General features: G+C 42.6%; 1 pseudogene; it reads left to right on the top strand.

Annotated features, from left to right (window-relative positions):
• Positions 1-7,549: 7,549 nt before the first annotated feature.
• On the top strand, positions 7,550-9,087 carry LOC102866445 (annotated as a pseudogene).
• Positions 9,088-10,228: the final 1,141 nt, after the last annotated feature.

Below are 10,228 nucleotides of genomic sequence, written 5' to 3'. Positions count from 1 at the left end.
GCTATTCTTACTGGGGTGAGATGATACCTCATATTTGTTTTGTTTTTCATCTCTCTTAGAGCTAGGGATTTTGAACATTTCTTCATGTATCTGTTATTCACATTGTTTTAACTTCAGTGTGGATTAGGGGTACTTCAACTTAGTCCTTCAGTTAGTGCATCTTCTGTTGCCTCCTAACAGCAGTAACAGTTGTTAGGTAGCTTTGACTTTGATTCTCATTCGTGGAGATTCCAGAATACACAGAATATGACTCTTCCATAAGGGTTTTTTTGGGGGAGTGGTTTGCTGTAATTTTAATGGAAGTGGATCACCAGATTTTTCTTCTTCTTCTTCTTTTTTTTTTAACTACAGAGCTGCTGGTTGCATTCAAACTGCCAACTTTTCAGTTATCAGGCAATCATTTAACCTTGGGCTACTCAGGTTCCTTTATAAGCAACTGACATACAATTTCAATTGTTTTCATTGTTTAATTCACACCCATAATGAACACTCTGATTAAAGGAAACTTAGGGAACACCAATAATGAGAAGAAAGGCACATGAGAAGATAGAGAATGAAATCATACTCTTTTTGCAATTTTGCCATACTATAACCCTTACTAGATTCTCTAGGTTGTTTTCATTTAATCAAAGGTAAATTTACCCAAAATTTAAAACTAAAATGGCAAAAACAATGAAATAGAATTTTGCTTGTCATTTGTTAGGAATAAAAACGATGTGCACCTGTGCTGTGTAATGTGCCAAGAAGTGCGTCCAACCAGCAACTTCCAACTGGCTCTTCTCCTGTCAGTTAGAAGCAGATTGTGGCATTTCCCTGAAAAAACCCCATTATTAAATCTCAGTTTTAAAAACCCCCAATATGTAAACATTCAAAAATAGTTCCCAGAACATATTTCTATTTTTGATGCTGTAATACATAACAAGACACACCTTAAATGAAATTAAACCATTTCTTTATCTTCTTAAGTTGTTGTTAGTTCTCAAGTCAAGTAAATTCATATCGGTCCCTTGTGGGAGAGGAGAACTCCCCACATAGGGTTTTTCTAGGTTGGATCTTTATGGGAGCAGATCACCAAGTCTTTCAAACAACTAACCTTTTAGTTAGCATCTAAACAATGAACTATTGCACTTCCACGGCCTCTTCACAAATGTGATAAAATGGAAAGAAATATTTTCAAAATGCTTGGGACCTTTTGGTTGCAGCAAAATTTGACCAACTGCAGCAGTAAGTAATGGCATGACGTTAAAGCTTTAACTCTTAACATCACCTACTCTAAGTTTTCATCAGCTCTTTCCCCTGTCCCAAACTTCAAGGTAAGCCAAAATCTAAAACCACCAATTCTTGCTATGTAAATGTTGAGCAGACAGTGGTATCTTTAGATCCTTGACTTGGAAAATCCAGAGCTTCTGTTAACATCAACTCTGGTTAATTAAGGCTCAAAAGACCTGAGATGAGATGCAAGTGGGAAAACTCAAAGAATGGGAGAAAAAAGAACTGAGCCACCAGCTCCAGGGACTGAAATTGTTGTTATGAAATGCTGTCAAGTCAGTTTCATCTGAGAGCAGTAAGATGTGCAATAGGCTCAAATCCTGCCCAATCCTACCCCAACTTCTTGATCTCTACTGTCTTACACTCATTGTCACTGTGCCAGTCCACCTTGTTGAGAGTCTTCTTCTCCTTGGCTGACCCTTTACTTTTTTGAACAGGCTGACCCTTTCTGAGAAGGTGCTCAACGTGTGTGACATGAAGTCTACTATTCTTGCTTCTAAGGCGCACTGTGGTTGCCCTTCCTCCAGGATTAATTTGTGTGTTCCTTTGGCAGTCCACTGGTTACTTTTTGCTAACACTACTATTCAAAGTTTCTTTTTCAGTCTTCCTTACTCAGTTGTCCAACTTTCACATGCATATGAAGTTACTGAAAATGCCACTGGTTGCGTCAGCAACACCTTCACTTTCAAACTTACATCCTTGCTGTTTAGCACTTTAAGGACGTCCTTGACAGATTTGCCCAACTCAATACATCTTTTGATTACTTGACTGCTACTTCTGTAAGTATTGATTGCAGATCTAAGTAAAAGGAAACCATTGACAACTTCTACCTTTACTCTGTCATGATAATGTTTACTGGTCCATTTGTGAAGTTTTTGTTTTTCTTTATGTTGAGGTGTAAACTGGGAACTAATGTTAAGTGTCTTCAGAGGTTCCCATTTTCTCAAACTTTTGAAGAGAATTTTATCTGAGTTTTCAAGTTACCTTCCATAATTAAAAAAAAATCTTTTATTGTAGTTTGGATAAAAGTTTGTTTCACCCAAACCACAATAAAAGTTACACATTAGGGGAGCTCTGGTGGCCTAGTGACAAGAAGCTGCACTAATCCACCAGATGCTCTGCGGAGGAAGGAGGGGCAATCTCCTCCTGTACCAGTCAGATCTGATTTGACGGCACACACACAAATAATAATAATAAAAAAGTTACACTTTAGTTTCTCATTCAATAACTTATGCTTACTTTTTTTCATGACATTGACTGCCCTCCCCACAATGTGACAACACTCTTCCCAGTTCCCCGCTGTATCCTCTACTTGCATTCATCCTTTTTCCCTGCCCCTTCCTGAATTTGGAGAAAATACCGCTCTTTTAAACTGATCTATTTGATCATTTTCATAAGTGCATCCCTCCTTCATGTCATTGCTCACTTTAGAGGCCTGTTGTTCCATGAGGATGCGTTTAATTCCAGGCTTGAATGTCTAAGGGCTATAATCTCAAGAGAGCTACCATTCTCAATCAGACTAGTAAATAATGGCCCTTTTAGGATGATTCTGAGGTTCCTCCCTCCCACATTTTTTCCCCTACTATACCCAGAACTTTCTATTGTGATCCATATCAGAGTAATTGGTAGTGATAGCTGGGTAGCGGATGCTGAGGTTTGCATGGTTCATTGGTTCATTAGGCTAGTTGTTTCCTTGTCTCTTTTTCCACTCTTCCTTGCTTTGGTTGGGAAGAGAGCAATTGTTGCATCTTAGATGGCGGCTCACAGGTCTAAGACCCCAGTCGCGACATAACCAAAGTTGAGTGTTGAACATTGTCTTCAAGGACTATGGTGTGCCAGTTGACCTAGCTGTTCCCCTAGATTATGGTTTCAGACCCTCAAACTTTTTCCTTAATGGCTGCTCTAAGCTGAGTGCCCTGATGGCTTCTTGTCTGTGATCCCTCCAGTTTTATATAGAGACCTATACAGCCTTCCTATAGTATCTGGCACGGATCATAGTTACCCAGTTACAACTAATGGGATCACGTCCTTCTTCTTGCATGAGGTGTTCTGGAAATTTCTGGAGTTCTATTGCTTGTATGATATAACGACACTTCATTTCCTTTCCTTCACCTTCATCTTCTTGCTCAGAGTGGATGGACACATGGCTATAGATAGAATGGCCATCTCAAGACTAAGAGGTAATAAACATGGAGCCATGAATGAAATGGCTAAGGGTGGCATAAAATAATGATACACTAAGACAACTATGAGATATCATCTCACCCTAGTAAGACTAGCAAAATTTAACAGAGCAGAAAGCAACAATTCTGGTGAGGTTGCAGAGAAATTGGAGCTTTTATTCACTGTTGGTGAAAGTGTAGTAAAATGGTGCAACCACTGTGGAAAGCGGTGTGGCACTTTCCCAAAAAGTTGCAAATAGAGATACCATTTGACCCAGCAATTCCACTAAATTCCCTAAAGAGACCATAACTGCTATCCAAGCAGATATATGTACACCCATGTTTATCACAGCTTTGTCCACAATAGCAAGGAGTTGGAAGCAACCTAAGTGCCCATCAACAAACGAATGGGTAGAGAAACTGTGGTATATTCACACAATGGAATACTACGCTGCATTGAAAAACAAGGAACTCATGCAATATTATTCAAAATGGGTGACCCTCGAGGACATTATGCTGAGTGAAATATCTGTCACAAAAGGACAAACACTGCATAGTGCCACTGCTGTAGAATGGGACTAACATCAGGGTTGGGGTAAGAATGAGAACAACTGGATAAATTATGTATATTACATTGAAATGGATGAGGGAGAGAACAGTTTAAAAGCAATATAGAGTATTATGATTATCATAAGAGTCCGGAATGAAGGTTGCAGAGTGGAGTATGCTCCGGGTGGGGTTGGGGCAGGTGTGGGGGGATTGTATACCAAGGAAGGAATTTTTCTTTTACTTTTCAAAGAGAAGAGTGAACTGGTGGGGTGGGGGTGGGAGAAAAGTACAACAATGAATGAATGGAAATCCAAAATCTCTGTAAATGTTCGTTAACATTAATTAAAAAAATAATGATACACTGATGTATAATTGAATGTTGTGGAGGTTTTCAAGGCTGTGGGTTTTTTTGGGTGGAAACTATCAGGCTTTTGTTCCAAAGTGCGTCTGAGTGAGTTTAGACTGCCTGCTTAGTTGCTGTTGTTGTTACTGTTGTTTTATGTGCTATCAAGTTGCCTGTGATTCTTAGTGACCCTATGTACAACAGCACTGAAGCCTGCCCTTTCCTGAGCCAGTCTCACTGACTCTGGCACACTTACCCCCATCACCCCAGTTACTGTATCAATCCATCTCATCCTGGGTCTTCCTCTCCTGCACTGTCCTTCCACCCTCCCAAGCAGTGCTGTCCCTCCATCCTCCCAAGCAAGATGCCCTTCTCCAAGGACTGATCCCTCCTGGCCACATGCTGAAAGTATGTGAGACAGAGTTTCAAAATCTTTGCTTCTAAGGAAAAACTTAGATTTACCCTCTCCAGGCAGACCTGGTTGTTCTCTTGGTAATCCATGATATATATTCAATACTCTTCTCCAGCACCACAACTCAAAGGAATAAATTCTTCTTCTGTCTCTCTGTCATTCTTAGTCATTGTCCAGCTCTCTGATGCATAGCAGGTAATTACAAAGACCATGGCCCTGATCAGGTGCACCTTAGTCTCTAGACTGACATCAATGCTCCTCAGTCCTCTGGAGAGGTCCCTGACAACAGATTTTTCCGGTGTAATTAATCTTTTGATTTCCTGACAGCTGGTGCCAAGAGTGTTAATTGTGAAGCCGAGCAAGTAGAAATTGTTAACACTCTCAATCTCTATCTATCATGGTGCTGTCAGTAGGCCCAGTGGTGAGAATCTTTGTCTTCTTGCTGTTGAACTTCAGTCCTTATTGAAGATATAGTCCTTGAGTCTTTACAGCAAATACTCAGGTTCTCTTCAGTTTCAGCAAGCAAGGTTGTGCCATGTACATAATGCAGGATGGACTCACAAAAGCCTGCTTGATGTTATTAGGTGCCATCAAATCAATTTTGACTCATAGTGACCTATAGGACAAAGTGGAATTGCCTTATAGGGTTTTCTTGGCTGTAATCTCTACACATTGCCAGGAGCACATCATTAGATCTTTCTCCCATAGAGTCACTGAGTGAGTTCGAACTCCCAGCCTTTCAGTTAGCAGTTGAATGCTTAACTATTTGGCCGCCAGGGCTCCCAGAGGCCTACATCTCATGTCCAAAAAACTCATTGAGTTGGAACCAACTCATAGTTGGCCTTCCATTGAGTTTCTGAGACTGTAAATCACATGGGAGGAGATTGCCCATCTTTTCCCCATACAACTAGTGGTTGATTCAAATGGACAGAGGGATGAAACCTTTGGGCTAACAGTGCAACTCTCTACAAAGGACTATGTCACCAGAACTCCTTAGAGGCCTACATGCTCTATCTAAATGAAAAATAAAAAGTAAATAAATTCTAGATAAGAACCTACATACTAAATCTAAATTTTAAAAATCATTAACAAAGTGAAAAACTGTTAAATATGTTCTGTCTTGATACTTTGATAGTACTCATTCTAATGGTGATATTTAAAAATATGCTCAAAGCTGCTCTGATGTTTATAAACCTTAAAGCCAGAAAATATCTAAGGGAAGTAAATATTTTAGCATACTTTTCTGTAATTGCAGCAATTCGTTAATCATGGATTATGATTTAGGATGTACTGTGCCTTGGAATGAATGTTTTTAACATCAATTTTCAGTTGCAGAAAGGTGTGGACATAAGGACATTAGGTGAATGGCTAAAATATAATCGTGGCATAGCCAGCAAGTTTTTCTTTTAAGTGAATCTTGAACTTGAGCTTCTTTCATGCGCCTTTCAAAAAAACACACCATAAAAAGCCTTTTATTCTTTTTAGTTTGAAGATAGCTTTGGCTTGATTCTAGATGATTGTAAATTTACTCTACTTTGACTTTCTTGTACAGTGCTCTGGAAACCAATCTCAGCTGAATAATTGTGAAAACAGATAAAGTTTAAAGGAGTTCTTTATAAAGACATGATGGATGATGGCTTTCCCTTTTCTAAATAGCAATTGCACAGGTCACGCAGAAAGCAAGCTTAATAAGTAGCTATTATGTCAAACCTCAAAGAACCTTGGATTCCGTGGTGGCGGGTTCTCTGACCTCACCACCAATGCTCAGAGACTTAAACCTTCCTGTGGTTTCAGAGTCATAAATGTGCTCTTTTCATAACCCTTCTCAGATGAGTTGTCAGAGGGAAATGATTCCATAATCATCTTCAGGAAGCCAACAATGATTCAGAAAAGTAGTTAGAAGTTTACAAGGGTTCAGACTATACCCAAGATCATGATTTATGCAGAGGAGATAGATACTAAGCTTTTAGGAGACAGTTCTTACGGAAATCCCAGAGCCTAGAAAGTTCTCTTAGGCTTGTGAGATAAGCCTGGCTTCAATCCATAGTGTTAATCCTATGAATTCCAGTTTATTTCTACTTGTGGTCTAGACTAAGCTCTGTCCACAGCCCCTAGAGCATTAGTGTAGTATCTTCCATCATGTTGCTTCTGGAAGAATTCTCTTGTTTCTTTGAGAAGTTGATCTCTTTTTCTCCTTAAATTTTACTGCAGGGAAGTTATTTTAGCTTTCCCTGGTTTCTTGGTGTTCCCCTCACCCCCCCCCCCCCCCCCACCCCCGCCCGCAAAAAGCATGGAAGAAAAATGGCAATAGCAGAACCTGGAGATAGGTGAGAACTGGCTTGGTGGGTTTCAAAAGGTTGAATCAATTGGCTACAGTGTATGTGTCAACTTACAGAGTGAGAGAATGAACACCTTTTGGGGGGGGGAGGCGTGGATTTATGGCAGCGTGCAATGCTTCTGGACACTTGGCAGAGCTAAAGCTTTGTACCACTTGACTGCAGAGTAGAGGCCAGGGGCTAGCAGAGTGCAAAGCTGAGGGAGGGGCCTATCCTGAAGGTGCTAGGAGGAACTCAGAGAGTGACCTGCACTGAGCAGTAGAGATTGGCTGCATGTTTCTTGGTAGTCATGGTACTTTCAGTTGTTTTGTATGCGCCTAAGAGATTGATAATGACAAAGGAAGACCAAAGAACTGATGCCTTTTATTCATCATTAATACCTTTTTAAAAAACCACAAAGGGAGTCGGAGGGCGGCGGAATGGCCGGTGGGCAGAGGGCAGCGCAGGCGTAGGCCGCAACGTGTCACGAGCCTCCTCATCCTCGTCCTGCCTAGGCTGCGGACCACTGGATCCTGGGGTCCCCTGCCCAGGCAGTCCGCGCCCCACCCCCACGCCAGCCAGCGGCACCGACTCCAGCGAACACCTCTGGGCGCATTACCAGGTCATGCCAAGACTAGTGCAAGACCTCCTGCCCCTTAAAGTCTTCAGTCTGCTAAACCCATCGGCTGTCTACACCAACAATGAGGTCAGCTTTTGGGATGTTGAGGTTTATGGCTTTGACTACGACTACATCCTGGCACAATATGCAGATTCATTGCACCCCGAAATCTTCAGTGCAACCAGGGACATCCTGATTAAACATTGGAAGTACCCATAGGGGATTCACAAGTGAGACTACAGCCCTAACTTTGCCATCCGAGGCTTCCACTATGACATCCAAAAGAGCCTCCTGATGAAGATGGATGCCTACCATTCCGTGCAGCTGGGGACGGCCTCCAGGGGCCTCCAGCCTGTGCCAGGTGAGGAAGTGATTGACCTGTACAGGGCACTCAGCACATCCCCCTGTACCACATGAGCGGCATTTATGGCAAGGGTCCCTCGATCAAGTGTCTGCTCATGAACATCTTCTCCCTGCCAGAGATGGCACTGCTTTCCTGTGTGGTGGACCACTTCCTGGGCCATGGTCTGGAATTCGACCAGGCGCATCTCTACAAGAATGTGACAGATGCTATCCGAGAAGTGCACGTGAAGGGCCTCATGTACCGGTGGATCAAGCAGGACATGGAGAAATACATCTTGAAAGGGGACGAGACATTTGCTGTTCTCAGCCACCTAGGAGCCAATGGAAAGCAGCTGTCATCACCAACAGCCCTTTCTGTTTCCTGGGCAAGGGGATGAGGCACATAGTGGGCCCTGACTGGGGCCAGCTCTTTGATGTGGTCACCGTCCAGGCAGACAAGCCCAGCTTTCTCACTGACCGGTGTAAGCCTTTCTGAAAACTTGATGAAAAGGGCTTGCTCCAGTGGGATTCCATCACCAGCCTGGAGAAATGCAAGATATATCAGCAGGGAAACCTGTTTGACTTCCTGCGCCTGACAAAATGGCGGGGGCCCTGGCGTAATCTACTTTGGAGACCACCTCTACAGTGATCTGGCTGACCTCATCATCACCGAGATGGAGCAGGAGATCCGCATCATAAACAAGGAGCCGTATACGCACTCGCTGACTTGGCTGCAGGCACTCACGGGGCTGCTCGGGCACATGCAGACCTACCAGGATGCTGAGTCCAGGCGGGTGCTGGCAGCCTGGATGAAGCAGCTGCAGGAGCTGAGGTGCCATCACCAAGGCGATGTTCAATCCTCAGTTCGGAAGCATCTTCCGCAGGTTCCACAATCCCACCTACTTCTCCCCGGGAACCTCGTGTGCTTCTCCAACCTCTACATGGCCTTGCTCAGCTGCCTGCTCAACTACCGCGTGGACTTCACCTTCTGCCCATGCCACACCGCTCTGGATGAACCAGCTCTGCACTGACTGCATGAAGACACCTTCCTTGGCGACCTGGCTCACATCCACTGAGGGCACCCTTATTGTCCCAGACAAGCCGCCAGCCCTCTTGCCCTGCCTGCTCTAGGCATCTGTCCAGACAAGCAAAAATGGAAGGAAGGGAGGAAGGGAGGAAAGAAGGAAGGAAGGAAGGAAGGAAGGAAGGAAGGAAGGAAGGAAGGAAGGAAGGAAGGGGAGGGGAGGGGAGGGGAGAGGAGAGGAAAGGAAAGGAAAAAGAAAAGAAGAAAAGAGAAGAGAAGAAAAGAAAAGAGAAAAAAGAAAAAAAAGAAAAGAAAATCACCAAGGGCATCTTTACCCATGGACTTCACTTGATGGACTGCACAAGAATCTGACTGCAACTGTGGGAAGAATTGTTGCAGGAGCTCAATATCAGCAGTCGAAACCAGACCAAGTGCTGACTGTGGAACAGACCATCAATTATGTGCAAGTTGAAATCGAAGCTGAAGAACACTGAAACAAGTTCACAAGAACCAAAATACGTTTTTGAGTCTGTCTCACCTGAATTTAAAAATCATTTCCAGAATGTTTAAGGCGTTGAACACTAATGATCAAAGATCAGATGAGTTAAGGGATGACATCAAAGGTATTATCCATGAAGATACCAAAATGTTACAAAGACAACCGAGGAAGAAAAGATGGATGTCAGAAGAGGCTCTGAAAATTGCACTAGAACACTGAGAAGTCAAAATAAAGAGGAGACATGGAAGTAAAAGCCTTGAACAGAAGATTTCAAAGGGCAGCTTGAGAAAATGAAGGAAAGTATTATAATAATGATGAGCAAAGAACTGGAATTGGATAAGAAAAAGGTAAGAATTCACTCAGTTTTAATTTTATTTTATTTTTACTTCCATTCACTCATTGTTGCACATAACTTTCCTCCCTGCCCACCCTTCTCCTCCCAGTTCGCTTTTCTCTTTGACAAGAAAAAAAAAATCTTTCATTGTTATAAAATCCCCTCCCCCCAGTCCACTCCACTATGCAGGTTTCATTCTGGACTCTTGTCATGAAAACAATACCTTAGTTTCCCCCAACTCCTGCTTTACAACAGTGACACTATGCAGTATTTATACTTTTGTGACTGAGAAATTTCATTCAGCATAATGTCCTCCAGGGTCACTCATTTTGTATATTATTTCATGAGTTTTTGTTTTTC

The sequence above is a fragment of the Elephantulus edwardii genome, unplaced genomic scaffold, assembly GCF_000299155.1.
Source record: "Elephantulus edwardii isolate Elephantulus edwardi_28Jun2011 unplaced genomic scaffold, EleEdw1.0 scaffold00045, whole genome shotgun sequence".
NCBI lineage: Eukaryota > Metazoa > Chordata > Mammalia > Macroscelidea > Macroscelididae > Elephantulus > Elephantulus edwardii.
This window is presented reverse-complemented; position numbering and strand designations above follow the sequence as displayed.